Below are 24,029 nucleotides of genomic sequence, written 5' to 3'. Positions count from 1 at the left end.
GGTGCTGTGAAACTGTTAGAGGAATGGTTGCCAGCATGGACAGCTTTGGCCAAGGCTTACGTACAGTCTCACAAACAGTTCGTGGCCATGATTTAGATGTTACAGGGATCATTCCCAATGTACAGTTTGCATGCAGCCACTCTGAGAGGGTGCAGGTTTAACAGATGTCGTGGTTTAACCCCAGCCAGCAACTAAGCCCCACACAGCCACTCGCTTAGTCACCCCCAGTGGGATGGGGGGGAGAATCAGAAGAGTAACAGTGAGAAAACTCGTGGGTTGAGATAAAGACAGTTTAGTAGGTAAAGCAAAAGCCACACTTGCAAGCAAACAAAACAAGGAATGCATTCACTACTTCCTATCAGCAGGCAGGTGTTCAGCCATCTCCAGGAAAGCAGGGCTCCATCGCGCATAACTGTTACTTGGGAAGACAAAACGCTCTCACTTGGAACGTCCCCCCCTTCCTCCTTCTTCCCCCAGCTTTATATGCTGAGCATGATGTCATATGGTATGGAATATCTCTTTGGCCAGTTGGGGTCAGCTGTCCCGGCTGTGTCCCTTCCCAACTTCTTGTGCACCCCGAGCCTACTCGCTGGTGGGGTGGCGTGAGAAGCAGAAAAGACCTTGACTCTGTGTAAGCACTGCTCAGCAATAACAAAAACATCTCTGTGTTATCAACTCTGTTTTCAGCACAAATCCAGAACATAGCCCAGTACTAGCTACTATGAAGAAAATTAACTCTATCCCAGCCAAAACCAGCACATTTGGCCTCAGGGCCAGAGGGCTGGCCCAGGCACTATGTGGTTTGCTAGTTGCTCTGACCAGTGCAGGAGGGAATTCATGTTGATTTTAGCAGTACTCCACCAGAAGGAAATGGCGTCTCCCACACATCATTTTAGATGTCTCATTTCTGGTTGAACAAATACTTAATATTTGTGTTAAGAAAATCTCAGTCTCTGTCTCTTTTGGGCCTGTCTTGCAGCTTTTTTTGGTGAAAGACAGAGGAAAATATTTTCGTCTTTCAATTCTACATTGACAGAGATTGTCAGTCAGTCAGACAATCTTTGCAATTTTTAGGGAGACAGTGAAAGGCGTGTTGTCTTTGGTACCAGTAGTGATGATGATGCAGTAATTTTGCTGTTGTTGATAATGCATTATTTGCACACAATTTTAGGATCTGCCTTCTGTATGAAAAAGTGATCGTTTCACATATGCCGAAAAAAACCCACCAGTATATGTAAGAAAAGGAAAAAGAGTGAGACACTGAGACACAATCTTACTATGCAGCCCACTTCTTAAGAAAGACAGTAATCATTTAAAAGCTTTGTCTTTGCAGTTTCTTGGGACGGCTAACCTCTTATTTCAAGGCAACAGTGATTCCATCAGCATTACCTCCAAAAGTCATGTATTTTTGTGGTGCATTTAGGTTGACAGAATGGGTTGTGTGACAAGAACAACTAGCACATGCACTTTAAAAATCCTCTGATTTCCAAATAGTATCTAGGTCATATGATACCCACAGGCATGATTCATCCACCTGGGCTTTTTGCCAGTCAGCAACTGCGTGGATCTGACACTCCAGGAATATTGTAAAATTATTAAAGCTGTATTTTTTTTTTCTTTAAATAACACTGTTGGAGATTTATAGTTCCTTTCTGAAAGAATTAATTTCATTAAGTAGATGCAAAAAGTACAGTATGGACTGAAGAGAATGCAGAGCACACCTGGCTGAATGAGCCCCAGTAGCTTTCCTTGGCCCTACAGACTTTCATTTCAGCGGTTGCTATTCTTGATATAAAGTCCTATTTGAGGCAGAAGTAGTCTTCACCTGAGTGTATCTGCTTGAAGCCCAGCTAGCTGTTAAGGATTGATCTTTGTTAGCTACAATGAGCTAAAAACTGCCAGTGTTCTGCCTCTGTTAGGCTTTTGTGTAAAGATGATAATCAACTTGAGGGGCAGAAACCCCATACATTTAGTACAAACCTCATGCATTTTTTTTGCAATGAAGTTAATTTTCAAGAGATGAGATCATGCTTATTTTTAGGCATGAGTATTATGCAGACAGACACTCTTAATTAAAGATTCAGCAAGCCTTGTTCAGGGAACCATCAAGCTGCATTTTTAAAAGATATGTAAGTGTCTAGGAAAACAAAAATGTGTGTAGCTGGGGTGGTTTTTTTTTAGACGTACCAACATGTTTATCTCAATGAACACTTATCGGAGTAGATTCTTCTGGGGCTTGCCAGGTTGCTTACCTTGCATTTCTAGGAGCCTGTATACTTAAAAAATATAGGCCCTAATGACTTTGAAAACAAGCTACCTCTTTTAACTCCTACTTCTGAAGAGTCCCATACAGATTATTTTTTTTAAAGCATCTTTAGAGAGTAAGGGCTGAAATTCCCATAGTTGAACTAAAGAGACAGCCTTCTATTAATGAGGTGAGAAAGTATAACCTTTGCCAACTTGTGAAGAAACAACAGTGTTTAACTTTTATGAAGTTAAAACTAAAAAAAAAAAATTTCTCCTTTGTCTTCCTGAGTTTGTGACTTCCCATCCCATGAAAGCGGGATGGGAGAGGAGGAATGTTCTCAGGTTTGTAAGCATGTCTGGGTTATGGTGGACTTGCTCTGAGTATTGTTTTTTTTTTCTTTCTTTCATCTAGATAAAGAAGAGGCAACAAGATGTGGTGAGGTTTCTTGAAGCCAATCGCATAGAGTTTGAAGAAGTGGATATCACAATGTCAGAGGAGAAAAGACAATGGATGTATAAAAATATTCCTGAGGACAGGCAGCCCGCGCAGGGCAATCCACTGCCACCACAGATATTCAGTGATGATCGGTACTGTGGAGTAAGTAGCTGTTATGGTTGTCAATGGACGATATATTAGTATACCCTGTTGGCCATTTAAAAAGCTGGGACTTGCTGTTGAGCTTTCTCTAGTAGTATCTGAATTAATGGTGGTAGTTTGGGGCGACAGGAGCAGGTGATGATCATACAGTGAAAATTCAGATCATTCATCTGTAAATCCTAAAGTTGTCTTCAGCCGGTGGATTTCCTCCACGAATGTAAGAATTTGTAATGTCACATGCTTCATGTACAACCTGTTGATGGTAAAGTCCCTTGTGAAACCCCCCTACAAGCTGGGGATTTGTGGTCTTCTTGCTACTTGGGTCTGGTCCAAGCATAAAAATTCAGAATGACATCTTCGGCACAGTAAATGAGAACATTGGCTAGATTGAGTTATATTGTCATTGTAACTAAGCTCCTTCTTTGCTGCTGTCATAATGTAAATTTCATTTATGCTCAGAGAGCCCTTATGCAATCAGAGGCACTAGGATAAATGAAAACTATTTGCTGTTTGAATTGTAGAACAGTTTTATTTTTCCCTAAAGCAAAGCAGCTTGAGACTTGTCTTCCTCTGCTGAAAGACTGCTAAGCATGAGAGCCTGTGAATCTGACAACAGATGGACTGGTTTCTCTGATGGTGTAAGCTGCAATAACTTCTCCATCCGCTAGAGCAAGCTGAAGCGGTAGCCTTTGATATGTTAAGAATGGCACCATATGAATGTTTTACTCTCCTGCTTAGCCAGCATGGTACGCTGCAGCTCTGAGTCTTGGGCACTGTTGCAGTCTGGGAGAATCTTCCCCGAACTTTTACTCCCTTTGAACAAAATGTTGTAAAAAGACCACAGTTGGGCCCTCTTTGTCTTGCTGTATCTTTTCATACTTCAACCGTGTGACTTGTACATCCTTTAGGAGGCAGGTTTGAGGTATCTGTTAGACTAGCTGATGGGAGAAAGGGAGGTTTGATGAGCCACCCTGGCTGCATCAGGAAGCGATTGGGTAAGGTTTGTCTGTGAATTCAGTAGGAGAATGAAATGGGGAAGAGGGTCTCTGTGGTTATAATAGCTGGACCAGAGTAAATGTGGGTATTGTGTGGGTTTCTGACTACAATGTGGTGGAGGTACATCCAAGCTGGTTCTAACTTAGTCCCTGCCAGACTCAATGGTGCTGTAACTAAGCTGCTTCTGGCTGGTGGATTGTTCAGATCTGCTGAGAACCTGTCGACTGCAGTGCAATTGTTAGCTTGATGTAGGAAGCATATAAGAAGTGATTTAGGATCCTCTGCAACAAATAGATTGGGTATGATGCAGCAGCTAACTGGCTTCTTGAGGCGAGGTATTTAACATCCCTCCCATATGTTTTGTGTTGGCCTTACTTGTTTACCTCAGCAGTATGACGCATATCTTCCTACTTCGAGATAAGAAATGTCAGTTAAAGAAATGTATCTGGGACATGGAAGGGATTTTGACCCTCGCTTATGGAGCAGCCCCCTCACTTACAAATAACAACATTTACATTGTTCTGTGTGATTTTAGTTTGCCTGGGAAATACAATGTTTTAAGCTGTTGTTTCTTACCCTTTCAGCTTGTCTTTATAGCATGTTTTAACCTCGTCTTAGAAATTGCTGTTTGGAATTAGCAAGGAAGAAGTTGTCATGCAACATGCGAGATGATCTTGTTAATCTGTCTGCTCAGCTGATAGCTGTTTTGGTTGAGCAGAGTTAATCCTATTACTAGACTTCACTGTCTGCATGAACATCTTTAAAGAGCAAACATGCTTTGCAAGAAACTGTTTTCTAGGACGAAGGAAGGAGTATGTGCAGGATCTCCAACATTCATCAGTTAGCCTACTGCATTAGTTAATGAAGTGTGTAGGTAATAGAGTGGAGGCAAAACATTAGGCAGAAGGCAAAGGAGATCAGTGCTGGAAAGGGGGTTAAAATATCACGTTTAGATGAAGTCAGCAGACATTGCACAACTTATCACTCTTTGTCATTTCAGTGAGTGTTTTCATATGTTTATCTTGACATAAATTTAAAAAAAAATCACTATTAAATAACTTAAACTGAAAAAATACCCACTGAGTTTTCTGTTAGCTGAGTTAGTGAAAATTGTGGCTTATCATTCCTGATTTGTGTCCAGGCAATTTCTAATCCAATTTGCTCTATTAACAAACACTGTCTGTTTTTCTGCCTGCCGGTTCTACAGTCTCACCAGGAAACTGCCTATGTAGTCGTTCTGGCTAATAGATTGTCACTGACAATACAGACTGACTTACAGTACAAACTGGTCAGATCCATTGCTGTTCTTCTAAATGTATGAGGGCTAGACAAGACAAAGCAAAATAGGTACACTTTTTATTTTGTTCATGTTATTGCAATAGAGGTTGACACGGATATGGTGTACAAGCCATGACTCCATGTCATGTTCATAGCCATACTGGTTTTTCTGTGTTAGTAGAAGGTTAAATCTCTTTGCGGTACACACTGGGTTTCACCATCCTCCTGCATTACCCACCAAGTGCACCCTGGCCCTTGAGCAAAAGGAACCCCACAAATGGGTTTGCCTTTTCCTGAGGGAGGAGCAACCCACACTGTCTTTCCCAGCCACTGTTCTCCACAGCAGAGAGGCTTTACCCACGTGACTTGTTTGATCACGGTGCATGTTTCGCATTCATGGATAACCTGTTCAATGGCTTCAATGGTCAGGTCTACCCCTCGACCATGAGCCCATCTATACATTTCATCTCTTCCTAGGTGTCCTGATGTGTCATGGGCCCACTGAGCTATGAATAGCTCGCCCTTATGTTCCCAGTCCAATTCCACCTTAGCAATTTCAGTTCTGGCAGCCTGGTCTGTCTGCTCCTTGCTTCCATGTTCTTCGGTGGCACGGTTCTTGGGCATGTGAGTATCTATGTAACGTACTTTTACAATGAGGTGCTCTACCCAGGCAGCAATGTCTTGCCACAATGCAGCAGCCCAAATGGGCTTACCTCTGCTGCTAGTTAGTCAGCTTCTGTTGCTGTAGCCACCCCCACAGGGCATTTGCTGCCATCCATGAGTCAGTGTAGAGATAGAGTACTGGCCACTTTTCTCTTTCGGCAATGTCTAGGGCCAGCTGGATGGCTTGCACTTCTGCAAATTGACTCGATTTGCCTTTGCCTGTGACAGTTTCTGTGACTTGTCTTGTGGGACTCCACACAGCAGCTTTCCACTTCCGATGTTTTCCCACAATATGACAGGATGCATTGGTAAATAGAGCATATTGTTTTTCATTTTCTGGTAATTTATTATACAGTGGGGCCTCTCTGGCATGAGTCACCTCCTTGGGCGATGCTTCAAAATGTCTGCCTTCTGGCCAGTCCCTGATCTCTTCCTCCTGCTCCCCCTCAGGAGGAGCTTTTTTCTCCTTTACTAACTGGGTTGACGGATATTTCCATTGTTTCTTCTTGACTGCAGAAACAACTGTTGTAGTTGAGAGTTGGGTGTCTGATTTAACCAGACTGTTTGTATGTCCTCAGATCCAAAGACCCTCACAGTATCCACTTTTATGTCCTCAGATCCAGAGACGCTCACAGTGTCTGTTTGTGTGTCCTCAGATCCAGAGACCCTCTCGCTCCTTTGAGCATAGGCATAGGCCCAATACAGTGCTGGGAGTTGGGTCTTTATGGTATATACAAGGCATCCTTCCTTCAAGTGGTCTGCCAATTCAACAGGATTCCATGTCTATTCAGGAGTGAAGTCCCAGACCATCGGAGGTGAAAACTGCTATAGGCACCTGCCCAAACTCTCCCACACACCTTGCCACCAGGAATTGGTTGCCTCAGGGCACATTCCTGTGTGGCATTCCCAACTGGTTGGTTAACCTTATGAAAAGCCAAAATCAGCTTCACTGCATTCACCAATACACCCTTCTGGTTAAATAGCAGTGTTCAAGAAAGTGAAGGGCCATTGCAACAAGGGTGGAAACCCCTGTCCTGGAGAAGAGGAAGTTGCCGTTCTTCATTTCCTCCACAAAGTGGCTCCTGGAGAAGAGGAGAAAGGTATAATTGCTAATTGTCTCCACGAGATGGTTCCTGGAGTACTGGGATGGCAGCAGTGCAGGGGCCAAATACCAGATTAGGCTCAAGGCCAATGTTTTATCATGGCTCTCCCAGGCAAAGCAAAAGAAAGTGATAAGCAACACGGCAAACAGCAAAAGCTGAAAACAGCCAGTAACAAGCTCTTGAGTTTGATGTGCAGGAAGAAAGGGAGCAAGCAGCAGAGCAACTGAGGGAAAAAACAAATCAGTATCAAGAACAAGCAAGTCAACATCATGACCGGCAACACGAAGTAACAGCCTGCCAAGTAAGAGCTAAGCAGGTATAACAGCTGTATTCAGTCTAGCACACTCTGATCAAGTCTGTCATTATCTCGAACCTTTTTGAGTGCCTGTTCAGGAGCCAAAAAGGACTGTTGTGGGTTGACCCCAGCCAGCAACCATACAGCTCCTTGCCGTCTCCCCCCGCCCCCCAGCAGGATGGTGGAGAAAATAGGAAGAGCAAAAGCAAGAGAACTCATGAGTTGAGATAAAGACAGTTTAATAATTGAAGGAAAGGGAAAAAAAACCAAGTGATGCAAATGCAATCACTCACCATCTCCCAAAAGCAGACCAATGCCCAGCCAGTCTCCAAACAATGGCTACCTTGGAAGACAAACAAACACTCCCCAGTTTTTTATGAGCATGACATTATATGGCATGGAATATCCCTTTGGCCGATTGGGGTCAGCTGTCGCAGCTGTGTCTCCTCCCAACCTTTTGCCCACTTCCAGCCTACTCTCTGAGGGTGGCAGAAGGGAGCAGAGTGAGAAACAGAGAAGGCCTTGGTGCTGTGCAAGCACTGCTTGGCAATAGCCAAAACATTGGTGTGTTATCAAGGCTGTTTCAGTCACAGATCCAAAACACAGCACCATAGGGATTGCTGTGAAGAAAGTTAACTCCATCCCAGCCAGACCCAGTAAAAACAGGAAGATGATGACTGTAGTTCATTTTCTAAGTTTTTACTAACTAAATCCTTTGCTTTCAAGGTTACAGAAAAATTTCTAAATGCTCTACCTCCCATTGTGAATTTATTTTACACAGCAAGATCAGTGATTTTGCATGTGAGTTATTCAGATTTTTCTAAAGTACTGCTGGTAGGATCCAACATAGCACTAACTATTCAGTATCCTGCACATTAAAAACACTATTTAAAAGAATGAACAAATAATTACTTATCCTTACTTTCTTACTACTTACTGTTACCTTTTTTGCAAGGACCATGGACAGTCCAGACAGATGGCGAGATCACTGCAGATTGCTGCATTAGGGCCAGATTCACAAAGGGACTATAGCATGATGCCAAGCAGTGAAATGCTTAAATTTTGGGCCTATGGCTTCCAGAGTGGAATTTGCAGCCCCCAGCTAGGGCTCTAGCTTCTTCACATGATAGGTGAGTTACCTGTATCCAAACAGGATCTGCAGTAACCAGAACGCTGGATGTGGAGAGCTCTTAAAGCAGCAAGCAAGAAATGTTGGAGAAGTGATGTCTGAAATTAGGCCTGTGCCTCACACCTTCCTCTTCTGCTTTCTCTGAAATCTCCACAATTGAATACATAATCCTTCTTAGACTAGAATTGCCTTCTGGATCTTTCAGAAGATTGGACATCTCCACTTCCCAGTGAAACTGCACTCTAATTTTAACCTTACAAAGCTGCAAATTAGCACTTTGAAACAGTGACAGTTTTATATGCAGAAACCTGCCACTGATGTGAGATCGCCTGAAATTTAGGCCAACCAAAATTAAAAGGAAATCTGTTTCCAGGTGGGAGTTTGAGCTGAAGGAAAAATATTTACATAACAGGCTGACTCTTTTTTTTTTTTTCCCTGTTTGTTTTTTTTTTTTTTTTCTTGGAAGCTGCTCATATGATTTGGAGTGTTAGGGTAAGTCCTGATAGAGTGCCTAGTGGGCACAGCAGTAGAGAGAGAGATATGTGATATTTATTGTCCTTCCCTGAAATGTAATATATGGGTATCAACTCCATCAAAACAGTGAAGGCCTATAGACAAGAAAGAAATAAAATAGGCTGCTGAAAGAGGTGCAGTGTTCTCAAGAAACTATTCAGTGCACAGGCAATTACTGTGGCACTGATTTCTTTGCACTGTTAAGTATCAGTCTCTTCTGGTTTTTTTAGAGATCCTGGAAAGATTCATACACATTTCTTTTTGTTCCTTTTTTGCATGTGTCAAATGACAAATCAGTAACTACTAACTGATAAGAGAAAGAAGAGGAAAGAGAGGATTTAAGAAAACTGGCTAGAGGCCACCTCAGAGTTTCTGCCCTGGCCTGTTGTTGGGGAGTTTGTAATTGTTCTTGTGCCTACAAGATACAGAGAGCTTGAACTCTGTCTCTAAATCCCCAAGCAATGTGGCAGAATTCACCTTTGCACACCTGCTATAGTGTGTTTACTTCAGGAGCTAGGGCAGTTGTGAGGTTAATTTGGTATTCAGCAAGTCTACATTTGATTCCCTGCACCCTTGGAGATGTCTTACCCTACTCACTTAGCATCTTGGTGGTCCGGGTCTGTCTTTAGAAGAGGGATAATCTCACTAGATAAAAGTTAGTGTGAATTGCTCAGAGATCATATAACAGCTGTTAATGATGGATGATGCTGAAACTTTCTTGATTTCTTATTTTTTTTTTTTCATCAGAGGTAGAGTCTCCTGTATGGCCAGTTTAAACTGTTTGTTTGAAATCGTTCTTAGTTATCTTTTGCAATTTTATTAGGGTAGTTTGTGGCTCACGGGTGTCCACAGACCCTAGGCTGAATGTGAGTGACTTGGGGCCGGTGACACAGCACTGTTTGTCTTCCTGATTAAGCCCTTTTCTCAAGCAAGGAATATAGAAGGCAAAGCTGGCATTGGAAAGCAACCCCTGCCCATGTGTCTTCTGCATGTTGGCAAGATACTGTTCAAGGTCTGTATGGTTGTAACTTACAGGCTATGCCTATGCTTTTGCTGTCCACTTCTCCACTGCTTTTCTGTGTCCTGAGGCAAAGAGCTTTAGTTCTGTGTGATATGTATTTAATAAAAGGAAGTGTGGTACCAAAGGCAAAGTGTAGAGTAGCCAGCCTGCCCAGTGTTAGAGCTTAAAAAACAGAAACTCCACAACTCAGTAAAAATAAAATAATCCAAGAATTTTATCTCCCCCAGAGCAGTTAGAACTGGTATCAGTAATGTCTTAGTGCTGCTGTTTACCCTGTAGTGGAGAGAGTACATTCCTGTTGAGCACCACAGTTTTTATTTTGATTCTTTCCTCTCTGCTTTCTAAACTTCATGAATAGCTGTTTCAAGATGAAGTAGCAGGTATTTTCTTGTAAACCATCCCACCACATAAAGATTATAGCTGTCAAAGATTTGGTACATCTCTGGAGATAACTTACGCTGTTTTCAGACACTCTATTTCCTATTTTAAAACATTTCAAGGTGACCAGTGTAAAATGAGAATTGTCACCTTTACAGGAGATAGTAGAAAATACCACAAATCTTTTTCTTTTAGATTTTTATATTTATGACATTGGTGTTCTGCAGAACTTATGGATAATCAGTAAGTGTGACAGAAGCTACTAGCAATTTTGTTTGGGATCCTAATTCTCCTTTGCATGGAATGGAAACTTCCTATTGTGCCATACTTTCTTGGAGAGAAGGGGTTTATTCTTGAAGGCATCATTACTACTTTGTTTAAAGGGCCTGGTCTATTAAAAGATACTGAGGAAAGCATAAGAAAGCTTACTAGGTGACAGTAATACTTTGAGGGCACATAGTATTGCACAGGATATGGATGCAGGATGAAATAAGAAATCTAGTGCACCACTGTTTCACTTGTAATTGTGCTAATATGATTATGTTCTAAGACATACTTTGAAGATATAGAAAAGTTATAATCCATTTGTAAGTAAAAATGTTGTTAATACATTGCAGTGCCATTACAATTAGTGTGGCTTTCTTCTTTCTTCAGTAGATTCACATTTCTGTTCTCCTCTGAAGGAACCACAGAAAACAAAGGAAAGGTTGAAAGATGATTCTGCCAGTGTCCAATTCCTAAAATAAACAAATGGAAGGGGGAAATCCATATTTCATTTAGTGCTCTGAGATGTCACCTAATATTGATATGAGTAAAATGTTCTAAAAGGAAAAACAACCAACATGTGGTTGTCATGTCCCGTGTAAAGTTACAGCTACCTTAAAACATGTCCAAGTTAGAACATGTGCATTCAGTTCTTCTGTGCAGCACGGTCAATTTATGTCTCTTAGCCACGATTTCATGTAAAAGGATGACTACCACAGTTAACTCCGTGACATTTCAGTCCCTCCCTCTCTCAAACTCCTGTCATGGTCTGATTTGATAAAATTCTTATCCAAACAACTTGTAAAATAATATGATGAGCTGGAAGGTGCACAAAAGGGAGGGGTGGCACCTCTATGATAATATGTTATTATCATAGTACTTATTGATTCTGCCACTAACTTCCCCTGAATATTCCCCTACCCCAGGTGGGCATTATGCCACCTTAAGGTCTTCAGTGCTTGGATGGGGGAAGCCCTTCTGCACTTTGACTCCCTGTCTTAGAGGTGAGGGATATCGGTTCTTAGAAAGTTGATGTCTGTGTACCCTGTCACGGTTGCTGAATGAATGACAAACATCACATCAGCCCGAGTTTGTCATGTACTGTTGAAACAATAGAGCTGTAGCTGACATGTAGCTGAGCTGTGTACTCGGCCCTGGTGAGGCCGCACCTTGAATACTGTGTTCAGTTTTGGGCCCCTCACTACAAGAAGGACATTGAGGTGCTGGAGCGTGTCCAGAGGAGGGCAACGAAGCTGGTGAAGGGTCTAGAGCACAAGTCTTATGAGGAGCGGCTGAGGGAACTGGGGCTGTTTAGCCTGGAGAAGAGGAGGCTGAGGGGAGACCTCATCGCGCTCTACAACTACCTGAAAGGAGGTTGTAGCGAGGTGGGGGTCGGTCTCTTCTCCCAAGTAACAAGCGATAGGACGAGAGGAAATGGCCTCAAGTTGCGACAAGGGCGGATTAGACTGGACATTAGGAAAAACTTCTTTACTGAAAGCGTGGTCAGGCCTTGGAACAGGCTGCCCAGGGAAGTGGTGGAGTCACCATCCCTGGAAGTATTTAAAAGACGTGTAGATGAGGCACTTAGGGACATGGTTTAGTGGGCATGGTGGGGTTGGGTTGACGGTTGGACTTGATGATCTTAGAGGTCTTTTCCAACCTTAATGATTCTATGATTCTATGATTCTATGACATCTGCCTCCTTTTTATTAAAGCCTTTGTTTTTGGGAGCCTACAACAAGGGATTACTGAAATAAATATCTAGCCCTTAGGAGAGGAGTAACAAGTTGCTTTGTAGAGTCAATTGTATAAGCTCTTTAAAAATCCTGTGCAGAGATCTTATCAGAAGGTTAGCTAATTGAAAACTGTCATGTTTAGATTGTCCTGTGTTTGCAGACAAGATCTTCTTATTTTTGTGTGTTTATATAATATTTAAAAAGACTCACACATGCACACACACTCGTTCTCCAAGGAGAGCTGTGCTGAGTAAGAGCTTTCCATTGTAATCCTAATCAGATCAGTAAATGACTGTCATCTGTTCTAGAGAACTGGACTGCCCTTTTCAGGAAAGATGCTAACAGCTCATTGTCAATGGCATACAGTATTAACTCTGTCAGTAGCAGAGTGCTGATTCAATGCATTTAAGTTACGAGTTCTCCATTTTTACTTGTAAGAGCAATTACATTGCCCTTTTTATAAGAATGAAGAGATTATAATCATGTATTAAAAAATTGTTGCCAAAGAGAAACAAACTCAAACAGCATGCCAATAGACTTATCTTTAAGTGCTGTCCAATAATTAGTGCATTTAAAAAATCTGTATAACAAGCAGTGCAAGCTACGTTTGGGCGGGTTCCTTGTTTTTCTGCTTCTTGGTGTGGTAAGCAATAAGGATTTGTCTGAAACGTGTAACAAGCTCTCTCTTGCTCTTGTTGCAAACTAAAAGCAAACAATGACAAAGCCAACTTGCTCTTTTAACTTACTGGGAGGAATTTTATTCACAGTTACTGTCTTTGAAACTTCATTAGATATAATGTGCTTCTAATCTCAGTTGCAGTAATGGATAGACAGTGTCTGTGTAATTGCTAATTGTAAATGCAATCTACTTACTTTTGCTTTGACCCAATGCCATCACACTTGTGTTACGTTCCTTGACGCACAAATAATTATTTATGCTGAACTGCAGTACTGCCAATTTTAACTTTCGTGTGTTGTAAATAGTTTCTCCCAGCAGTGACAATGTTTATTTAAACAAGCCTCAGTGTACCTGCTTAACAAAATGCTGAGCCAAATTAATTATGGCAGTGTCTGTAATAACATCACTACAGTGATCTGGTTTCCCAGCACCAAGAATACAACACACTTAAGGCCTCCACATCACAGCTGGGATACAGCTACTGCTGTAGCCAAGTTGAGCTTTGTGAACTTGGCAGTTGCTGTTGAGAGAAGGAGAAGCTACCCTGGAAGTGGGATTTCTAAGGAGGAGAGAATTCCCAAGGACCAACAGTTTTCCTACTGGAGTAAATTGGCATAAAACCCACATGAATGCCAGAAGGATGTAAGGCATTTGTGTCATAATGTCATAATCCAGGTTTCCTGAATGCTTGTCCACTATCTCAAAGACTTAAGTTGCTCTTACTTCACTATAGCATTTGGGCAGTGGATAGCTGTTGGGATTTCTGCATAATCTGGACATTAAGAGAGTTCTCCTGCCTTTGCAAAGCACCCACAGCACCTTTTGGTTTCAGGATAAATTGCAAGGACTCAGAAAGCTATCTAAGTGTGAAGCTTTTTTTTTTTTTTTTTTTCCTTTTACCAGCATACTAAGTGGACAATATCACTTGACTTTGCTGATTATTGTAAAACCTTGGGTAAGATAAGACTTAAGATAACACAAGTGGCCTTAATTGTATGAGACTGAAGGTCCATCTAGCCCAGTTTTGTCCCAACAGTGGCCATAAGCATATGCCTAGGAAAGGCTACAAGTGACTCAAGCATATAAAATACTTCTGTTGAGTATTCTCCCTGTCTCTAGGTATTTTTCTGAAACAAATGTAACTTTAATGTATTTAGTAATTCTTATTACATTTCTCTTTCATGAACTTCAGCCTTCTGGTGAAGCCATATAACCATGGCTTCCTTAGTGTGTTTTGGCAATGTGCACCATGGGTCCACTGAGCTCTGCATCTAGTACCAAATCATCCTGCCACCACAGTGAGCTTCACAGCCTTCCTCCCATTACCATCTGGGTAACTTTGCTCCTGAAGACCTTTGCAGCCACAGCCTGCCACTCTATCCTGATTTAGATTCACTCAGCAGAAGCAGGGAAAGCAAAGAAGCGCTTTATGCCATACTGATGTAGTAGATACGTTTTGTTACAGTACCTATTATTCTATATTGCTCGCTTCTGTAATTTTAAACAATGAAGATTTGTTGCTTAGAAGTTAGGTAACTAATAGGTGTTGTGTTTTTAAGTGTGTGGAATTGTAACTAGTATGAACTGTGTATCCTAGAAGCATTGTTAGATTCTAGTGAAGATTAACCTTGGAAACGAGAACCATAAACAAACGTGGTCCAGACGTGGCTCGGAGACAAACCTCGACCTTAAAAGGAAAGAAAGAAACAAGTTCACGAAGAGTTCACTACCCTGCCGACCACCAGAGACCACCCGAGACCCTCAAGAAGACCCTAAAGGCTTTAGTGCGCATGTGTCTAGGATGATGTAATATTATAATTAGTTCCTGGAAATTTAATGAATATGTAAAAGAGAAATTTAAAATATGTATGAGAAGCATGGATATAAACAGAAAGGTGATTAGACCAGGTGTGCTTGATTTGTGGCAAGTCCACCGAGCACCCAGGCCTGAATAAAACAGTATCTCTCCTGAGTGTGTAGAATTGGTTACTTGCATGCCGGGCACGAATCCGCTTTTCGGACAACAATACCAGCAAGATTTTGCTTGTCTCTGTAGTGAGCTGTTGAAACTTCAGTACAGTTAGCTTTGCTGATTTTCAACAAAGCATTCTGCTGGTAAAATAGAGGGGCTGTGTCTTGCTCAGACTACTTAGAGATCAAGCTGCCATTGACTTTAAAGGTGAGGAGCCAGGCCTAAAGCAGCCAGATGGCTGTTATCCTGTTAAGAAACCTTTTCTGACTTGAAATAGCTTTTTACTTGCCTTATTTATACCCCTGTCACTTCTCTATCCCCTCAAACCATTCTAAGATACATTTTTCTCCTAACTGACATTTGTTGTTCTCTGTAACATTTCATACCCTTGTCTTCGTGATTTGTCACCTGTATTTTTGTGGCTTTTCAAGTTTTACAGAGGGACTGAGCATCTGTGCATCACTGATGATTCATGTCCACTGTCTCTATGTCCCCTTAGTTTTAGTAGCCTTAATCAGCTACTAATGTTGCCAGAATTTCATATGTTAATAATGTGTAATTACCAGCTCTGGAAAGCACCAAAGATCATAATTTAAAGCAATACGGCCAAAATTATATTTGTGCACATAGTTGCCTTTTGAAGTGGGGCAGTGGGTGGCAGTTTGCCAAGCTCGTGTATTTTTAGGTTAACAGCTGCTTTCTGAATGCCTCCAGGGCATCAGTGGGAGCCACTTCCTTGCTCAGCTGTTCCCAGCAAAGCCGTGCCCTCTGGCTTGGTAGAGCTGCTTGCCACAGTAGCAAGGGGATTGTAGTAACTTGCTACCGGCAGTGAAGCCTGGTGCAGAAACAGGGAACCACTGCCTTGCCAAAAACAGCAGATGGTGGTGTCCTTCTGTGGGAGGCAGTGTCCCACAGAGTTTTTCCAAGTGGATCCCGTTGGCTTGCAAGCAAGTTGGGCTCTTGTCTGTGTATGAAGGTCTCAGCTTCCACTGAGCTTGGCACCATTTTCATTCTTCAGCCTCTGTATCTACTGCTGGTAGCAGTGGGATGTTCTTTATGTGAGACAAGAATTTTCATGTCCTCACCCATGAATTTAGTGTCTTTACATGTGGTCCAAATCAGCACAGACTTTCTCTCCTTAAAAAGGTAAGGTCAATGGCAGGATATTTTTGGAACATCTGTTATCTCGCCTGTATTACAGAGAAAGCCAGGGATGCCCACTTTGAACTCCTACCACAGGCCAAAGCAAAACCGATGAGTCCTTGAGATCGCGTTCCTTGAGATCATGCTTCTCAAAAATCTCTTAAGAAACTACCATACTAAAGTGATTTCTTTCAACTTTTATAGGACTATTATGCATTTTTATAACATTTTTTCCCACATGTGAATATTTTGGGATCATATGTTTTCATTGCAGAGATTAGTAGGAAAATTCTCCTATTTAAAATTTTACTGCTACTTTATCAAAAAGCATGATGCTTCTACCCCCATCCCCCATGAAAGTAAGAAAGTGTCAATGGCATTTTAATATGTTTTGCAATGCAGATATTTGAAAACATCGGGGAGATTGCTTCGGGTGGATAATCTCTTGTGATTATTATATATTCTGCTCCTTTTAAAATGAATCAGTCCACTGGGTTTTGTGCTCTTTCAAACATACACTTGCTCAGTTTAGCTCATTTTTTAACCTTCATGATTTTTTCAGTAAGTGAATCCAGGTTTGATAATCTGTAAAAATGTGGAAGAAACATAATAAATCAGGCCTGGGTACTTCTGGAAGTAAAAATTGATAACTAGCACTTGCAGAAAGCTTTTTATGATTAAGTCTTAAATTACTTTACAGAGGTTAAGGTAAACAGATGTTCACAGATATTGGTGGATTAGCTGAGTCACAAAGTCATTGTCAGAGCCAGGAATGCAGTCTTATTTCTTATGACACTTTTCAGGCTGTGAATCCTTCCCTACTCTGTTTATCTTTCCAATTTATTAACAAAGAGTGAAAAAACCATGGTCTTAGAGCAGTGATGGTTTTACAGCTAACTGAAGTACTAGGATTAAGACACTTCTGGAGAACCTCAGAACTTGAAAATGGTGATGAGAGATGATGAGTCACCCGAACAAACAGAGAGCCTTCTCTTGGACAAACTTGTTGAGACAAACAGGTGTCTGGGGGTTCGTGAAAACTGCCTGTGTGCTTAGGAGGAAAGGGTGTTCTTGGCGGGGAGTGAAAGTGATGTGCTGCTGCAGAAATGCTTACAATAGCTGCCTGCCCACAGGTTGGCTGCTTATAGTTTACGGGGCTGAAATGAGCAGCTTAAGGCAATTTAAACCTGCCCTGATATTAAAGAGGTGCCCTTGTTCTTCCCGCTGCTCCTCTACCTTCAGCTCCAGAGACAGTGTGACTCATTTGTAGATGAACCCAGTAGAGAAAATCAAGGTTATTTCTCAGTTAGATCAGGCACTGTCTTCATGTGTGGTTGCTTGTATAGCTCATGTCCCTCATGGCTTTTCATCTGCTTTAGCAGAGTCAGGCTGGACCCTTTTCAGCATCCACCCTTTTCAGGTTTAACATGTCCATGCAGTGTTTCAAGTCAAGGGCTTAATCAAACGTCTTCTGCAGAGCTTCAGTATTACTTATTACTCTTCTAGGTATTCAATGATTACATAGTCCTCTTTTCATCCATGGCATTGTTGGCGTTGCTTTCAGTACTGTTTCAGCTTATCCCATGGCCTGGTTGTGAGATCTGTCTATTCTATTTGGATTTACTTTCTGGCTATTAATTGTGAATTTACATTAAATCAGAAATTAGCATCCGTTCATCACCTTTAATGATTTTTTAATGGATGTAAATTTGTCTATTTCCTCTGTTTAATTATATGTTTAATTTCAAGGTGGGTAGAACAGATCATACCTAAAATTAACAGTGAGGGAACTTAAAACTGTATCTAATATCTTTATATGGTAATATTTTAAAAAGTAATGGTAATAGTTCTGTGCTCATAATGATAAGCAGCATCTGTCTGCAAAGTCTGTTTTCCAGTCTGTGATGCTGATCGTTGCGGGAGATTCAACCTTCCTTTGCTCCAGAATTGCTTTATTCCTTGAAGTGTTTCATTCCTCTGGCAGTGAAAGCAAATAAACTTGACTCTTCCCATAGAGTGAAGTGAGTAGATGGTATTCATTGGAAGTTATGTATCGTGCATAGAGAAAACCATGGAACTGAAAACTAGATAGAGGAGATGCATACTTATACTTGGCACTGGTGAGGCCGCACCTCGAATCCTGTGTTCAGTTTTGGGCCCCTCACTACAAGAAGGACACTGAGGTGCTGGAGAGTGTCCAGAGAAGGGCAACGAAGCTGGTGAAGGGTCTAGAGCACAAGTCCTATGAGGAGCGGCTGAGGGAACTGGCGTTGTTTAGCCTGGAGAAAAGGAGGCTGAGGGGAGACCTCATCGCGCTCTTCAATTACCTGAAAGGAGGTTGTAGCGAGGTGGGGGTCGGTCTCTTCTCCCAAGTAACAAGTGATAGGACGAGAGGAAATTGCACCTCAAGTTGCACCAGGGGAGGTCTAGATCGGATATTAGGAAAAATTTCTTCACCGAAAGGGTTGTCAAGCACTGGAACAGGCTGCCCAGGGAAGTGGTTGAGTTGCCATCCCGGGAGGTATTTAAAAGACGTGTAGATGTGGTGCTTAGGGACATGGTTTAGTGGTGGCCTTGGCAGTATTAGGTTGGACTTGATGATCTTAAGGGTCTTTTCTAACCTAAATGATTCTGTGATTCTATGATTCTATATATACATGTGTACGAAAGCTGAAAGGATCAGTAGACATAAAGCTTAGTCCTGGAATACTGACATATTGCCTGAGTCTATAGCACAGCACTATGCCATCTCTTAAGAAGGTGACAACAAAAAGCCATCTTAAGAAGAAGGTTTACTCCTTCTGCTTATGTCACCTTATGTCATCTGCTAATGTGTCTGAGGCCTGATGACCATCATACACTTCTGCTGGCCTCTCTGTGTCTTTCAGGGCACATGCTTTTAGTATGGACTGTTACGCTGGGAAACTGCCTCTGTGCAGCTATGTTTTTTTTCTGGGCTGAGGGTATTTGAATGATTATGCGACTGCAAAGTATCACTTTGCTAGGACAGTTGCGTTCACATTGGTATAGCAGTATATCATTATGGAAAACCTAGTAAAGCATCTTTGTCTAGTGCACCATAAAGATTTTAAGAGAAATTCTGCACATCTGCAGGATGATTATGGATCTCATGGGAAGTATGTTATCCCTGCAATGGTGACTGTGTATTTTCTGTCCAAACAACCTTTTATTTTAGGTTGGTGGAGAGAAAAAAAGAGAACAAAGAGAAGTAAAGTCTTCATCTACAAGCACACACTTTCCTTACAAAGTTATTTCACAAAATACCAACCATCCTTCTGCAAGGATATAATTTGGTATATCTTATAATTGGGTCTGGCAGGTGGCATGAAGGGCTATTCAGGGATTCACACTGCATTGTGAAGACCCAGAGAAATACTGGGAAGCAGAATGCTTGCCCAGACCGTTTTTGCTTCCTGCTTAGATCTGAGAAGCCAAAATGTAAGCACAAGTTGATATTGGCTAGGCATGACTAAACTCTGGTTGGATGATAAAAGAAGGTTCTTAATCTTTGCATCTCCTATGACGGCCTTCCAAGAATAGCCACGTCAGAGAAAGATTTCTGCTTTTCAATTAGAGCTTACATGGTCCCCTGTGATTGTGGGGTGGTTTGTGAGGTTACAGGTTCAAGAGAAGGCAGGAATGGAAGGAGGCAAGTGGGCAAAGCAGCTCTGCTGGGGAAAAATTGAGGTCCAATTTCAGGGAAAGCACCTGAAACTGTAACAATGAGAGATGAGCTCTCAAAAAGTAATGAGATTAGAGGTTAGGAGCCAAAGAAGTGCTAACTTTGGGGTCAGGTGCGTTGGGAATGACTGTTACACAGATGGGAAGCATGTGGAGGCATGAAGACTGCCTGTTACTTACTCTGTATTGAAAGCATGTATGTGCACAGCCAATATTTAAAGGGATTTCTTTTGTTGAATGCTTTCAAGTTAAGCATAACTACTAATCTTAGATATTTAGAGATAATTGCTATGTAGTGATGAGCACATACCTGAAATTTCCTGACATTTACAGAGTATTTTACATGTCAGAAGTGGTTAAGTAAGGATTAATATTTCCATTTTGCAGTTATGTGGAGGAGGAAAAGAGTCTGAACTGGGTGATGTATTGTTTGCTAGTGGTCATAGAGGAAACCTTTGCCAGACCACTAAGAGGACCTGAAACTTCCTGGCTTCTTGCCATATGCCAAATCCATTCACTAAGCTGTGCTGTTTTTCTCTTTTTCCCTTGAAAACTGAATATTGTCAGTTCAGCTGATGATACAAGAGTAGCAGGTGTCCAATGCAATAAACAAATCAGTAAAAGCAGTAGTAACACTTTGAGATCAGAACCTGATCTTAAGCAGCTGAAACCTAAAAGGAACTTAATCATGATATTGAAGCTTGTTTTTTATTTTTCTATACAACAAGTTTCTTTATGGTAACATTTTATATTTAATTATGTGGTTGTCCAGGGCTGAGATATGGTTGCTGATTTCAAAGGATACAATGATGATGAAGTCTCTGTTCCACCACAGAAGAAATAAGGAGTTCAGCTGCTTTAGGATGACTTCTTGGAGGTTTCCATTTTAGGAAAAATGTTTGCTAAAATACAGATTGGAAACCCAGTCAGAAACTTATTTGCATTGTTAGGCACTGAAATACCTTTAAAATACACCCACAATAGATTTCCTTTTAATGCAAGTCCATGTTTGTATTTTCCTGTGAAACAGAGTAGTGAAAGGTGTTATAGTTAGAGAATTTATATGTTTTTCTTTGCCATTATAGTTGGGGATATCATTGCAGTTTAGAATAGCTTTTAGGTTTGCATAGGAGAATATGGGTAAGTATCAGTATTTTCCTGAGCGTTATTGCGTATCACCCTTTAGTCTAATACATGGTGTAGGAAGATCAATCAGGAAAATATGAATACAAATGTTGACTCATCTTTTTTTTTTTTTTTTCTCTTTAGGATTACGATGGCTTTTTTGAATCAAAGGAGAGCAACACTGTCTTCTCCTTTCTTGGACTGAAACCTACTTTGGCATCAAAGGTCAGTGTAGTATTGCAGACTTTTAATGAAATACTTGAAATACTGAGATTGAATTTTCTTTGAACCGAAAGAACTCTGTGGATTCAGATGCACCACTGCCTTGATCCATACCTTGTCCATATCAACTTCACGTTAACGAGGTAATTGAAACTGTTGCCATGAGAAGAAAAGCATTTTAAATGAAACCAAGCATATACATGGGAGTTAATTTGAGACAGCAGATAAATGAAGTTTAAAGAATACATTCTCCTTGACATTATCAATGTAAATTGAAAGCAGCTGACTTAATTATAACAGGAAACGGAACTAGGATCTTAATCACTGGAATATCTGCAGCTTATGTCACCAAAACATCATCTTACTGGGACAGCCTGGCATAATGGCTCAACCAGGACAGCATTTATTTATTAGGCTTTAATTTTTTTTTTCTTTAATGCTGAAATGCTGGAGCAGTCAGGAGTTATAGCAACTTTTTGGATAAGAATTAAATTTTAACAAATACATATATACTGGTCAGAACACAAAGCCAGTTAACATCTTTCTGTTGAGGGCAGTATAATAGAAGAGATTTTATTGCCATATGGAAGCCTGGACACTTGTTCAAAGAGATTGTATGGTGCACTTTTGGGCAGTAGATCAGACACATGGGAGAGAATTTTTCTTCCCTTGGCCACTGTAGATACAGCTGTGTTTGGTAGTAGTACTGTTTCAGGCCTGGTCCTTAGCTCTCAGGTATCTATAGAGTTCCTCTTCTGCCAGAGATTCATTTATTTCTGGGTCCCATGAGGAAGAAGAGTAACCTCAGCAGGGAACCACAAAAGCAGGTTATGCTAGCAGCCTGCCTTGCTTTGTAGCTTGAAGAACTAGTCCTAGGAAAAAGATGATGTCCTACTGCAGTCAGAAATAGCAGCTTCTATGCAGCTCTGTTCCTGTTGTAGGCCTGGAGGACTGTCTTTATAAACTTGGCCAGATCGCTGCTTCAGTCTAGTAGTACTTCAGAGTGATGCATCCTCAGCTGCGTGGACCAGGGTTAGGGGCTCCTTATATGCGAAGGTCACGGACACAGGCGGTGAGAATGTATTCATAGCATTAGTAATTTTTTTTTTCTCTTTTCTTTTAAATAGGAGTCGGAACCCTAGAAAGCCTATCTGAAGAATCGACAAGCACATCTCCTGAATGAATGACCCTGTTCTTCAGCACACAACAGCTTCCCTAATGGATCACTGTGATAGACCAAACATGCATCATTAGTTGTAGTCTGCTTGCCATGAGACGGTGCTCTCCAATAATGTGGAGTTAATAACACGTATATGAAACAGAATTAAGGCCGGGCTACTCATCTTCCTTTTTAAAAATACTCATTGTTGATGTTTCACTTTTGTCTTTGGATTGCTTTTGCAACTGGCACTGATATTCTAACAGACACGTATGTTTGAGAATAAGAAGTGGAAGTGTAGGGCTTCTATCGTTCATGGATATACTTATGTAGTCAGATTCCTCACCTTTTTTAATTCTTCCAACTACTGTAGTTGAAATTAGCTCATCATGATAGTTAAAGTGCTGGTGGTGATTAGAATGTTTGTGCTGACTATGGTCCAAAAGGCAAAACCCGTCAATTTTAAGATCTCAGTCTAAGCAAATAACTGCCCTGTTTTTGCTCTACATTTATTTATTGTGATGTTTATGCTAGATCATGTTTATTGTAAGAGACATGGGCTGCTAACATTGTTCACGAAAACTTGATTTGTCTCATGATGCAAATTGCAACTGACTGTTTAAAAACAGTTGTTACCATGGAGGAGGTGCCAAAGTGAAATATTTTGACATGGTTCCTGTTCCAAATGTGGATGAAATGTGCAGGAAAACATTTGGTGGAGAATACTGAGTAGTTCAGAAGAAGGGGTCTCATAATGATAATATTGATAATAATAATAATGATAATATTAAGTTATCTCTTAACTGAGAAAGACTTAACACCCAAAGTTGGAGCTCTATAGTTGGACTGTCTTAAAATGAAATTTTGCCAAAATCTTGAGTTTACCTTCAGTAACACACAGCTCCACCATTAGCCACATGAGAGTCAGGGGGATACTTTGAGAGCCAGGGCTCAGTCCCATAGATGATTAAACACTCTATCATGGTCCAAGAGCACATCTAACTTGCCCGGCTGTTGTCCTGGTGTGGAAATGTGGAGGTGCCTCAAAGAGTGAGAAATCTGAGCATGTGCTTTGATGGATGAGGCCACAATGGTCAGCTCAGCTGAGGAACAGGAGCCAAGTAAAGGAAGTGGAGATTGTTCCAGTGTGACTGCATTGATGGACATAGCAGAACTTAGGCCCGTGACTTGCCAATAACCATTACAAAATGCATTCTAGACAGAAGTCAAATTGCATTATGCATTTTGAATCAAGTCTGGGTATGAAAATAACAGCTATGCTGTAACGTAGCTTTTACTCAAGTGATTTCATGATGACAGGGTAGTGCCAATACCCAATGTCCTTATGTCTTTGGGTAAACGAAAGACAACCATTATGTGGGAAAGCTTCTTTGCAATCACAGCATCACTCAGACTGCGTGGCTTGAAGGAAGCCAAACTTGTAAAAAGTGTCAGAAAGCAACACTGTTTGTGCAACAAATCACATGTTCTGTTGAAATCAGTAACCATGACATGCAAGACATGTTAGTTGGAAGGGACAACTGGAGGTCATCAGGTCCAGCACTGTCAAAATCAGGGCTAACACCAACACTAGCTCGGATCAGGTATGGGTTTGTCTAGCAGTGTTAAAAATATCCAGAGATGAGGATCTCATAACCCTCTAGGTAACCCGTGCCAGCGCTGTAGTACTCTCCTAGTGAAAACTTTCTTTTAACGTCCAGCCTTAACTCCCAGGCTGTAATTTGTGGCTGCTGCGTTTGCTATGTTTTCTGGCACTCACAGGAAGAGACTGGCACCATCCTTTTT

The 24,029-nt window shown here is 41.3% G+C and overlaps 1 long non-coding RNA gene across 1 annotated transcript; it reads left to right on the top strand.

Moving 5' to 3' along the window:
* The first annotated feature begins 2,658 nt into the window (after positions 1-2,658).
* LOC104081645 lies at positions 2,659-22,551 on the top strand. Its single transcript, XR_683579.1, has 3 exons — positions 2,659-2,845; positions 20,987-21,067; positions 22,192-22,551. It is a non-coding gene; the product is annotated as an uncharacterized LOC104081645 (long non-coding RNA).
* The last annotated feature ends 1,478 nt before the right edge of the window (positions 22,552-24,029 follow it).

Source organism: Fulmarus glacialis, unplaced genomic scaffold (assembly GCF_000690835.1).
Source record: "Fulmarus glacialis isolate BGI_N327 unplaced genomic scaffold, ASM69083v1 scaffold849, whole genome shotgun sequence".
Taxonomy (NCBI): domain Eukaryota; kingdom Metazoa; phylum Chordata; class Aves; order Procellariiformes; family Procellariidae; genus Fulmarus; species Fulmarus glacialis.
Note: the sequence above shows the minus strand (reverse complement) of the source record. Positions and strands in the feature narration are given on the sequence as shown.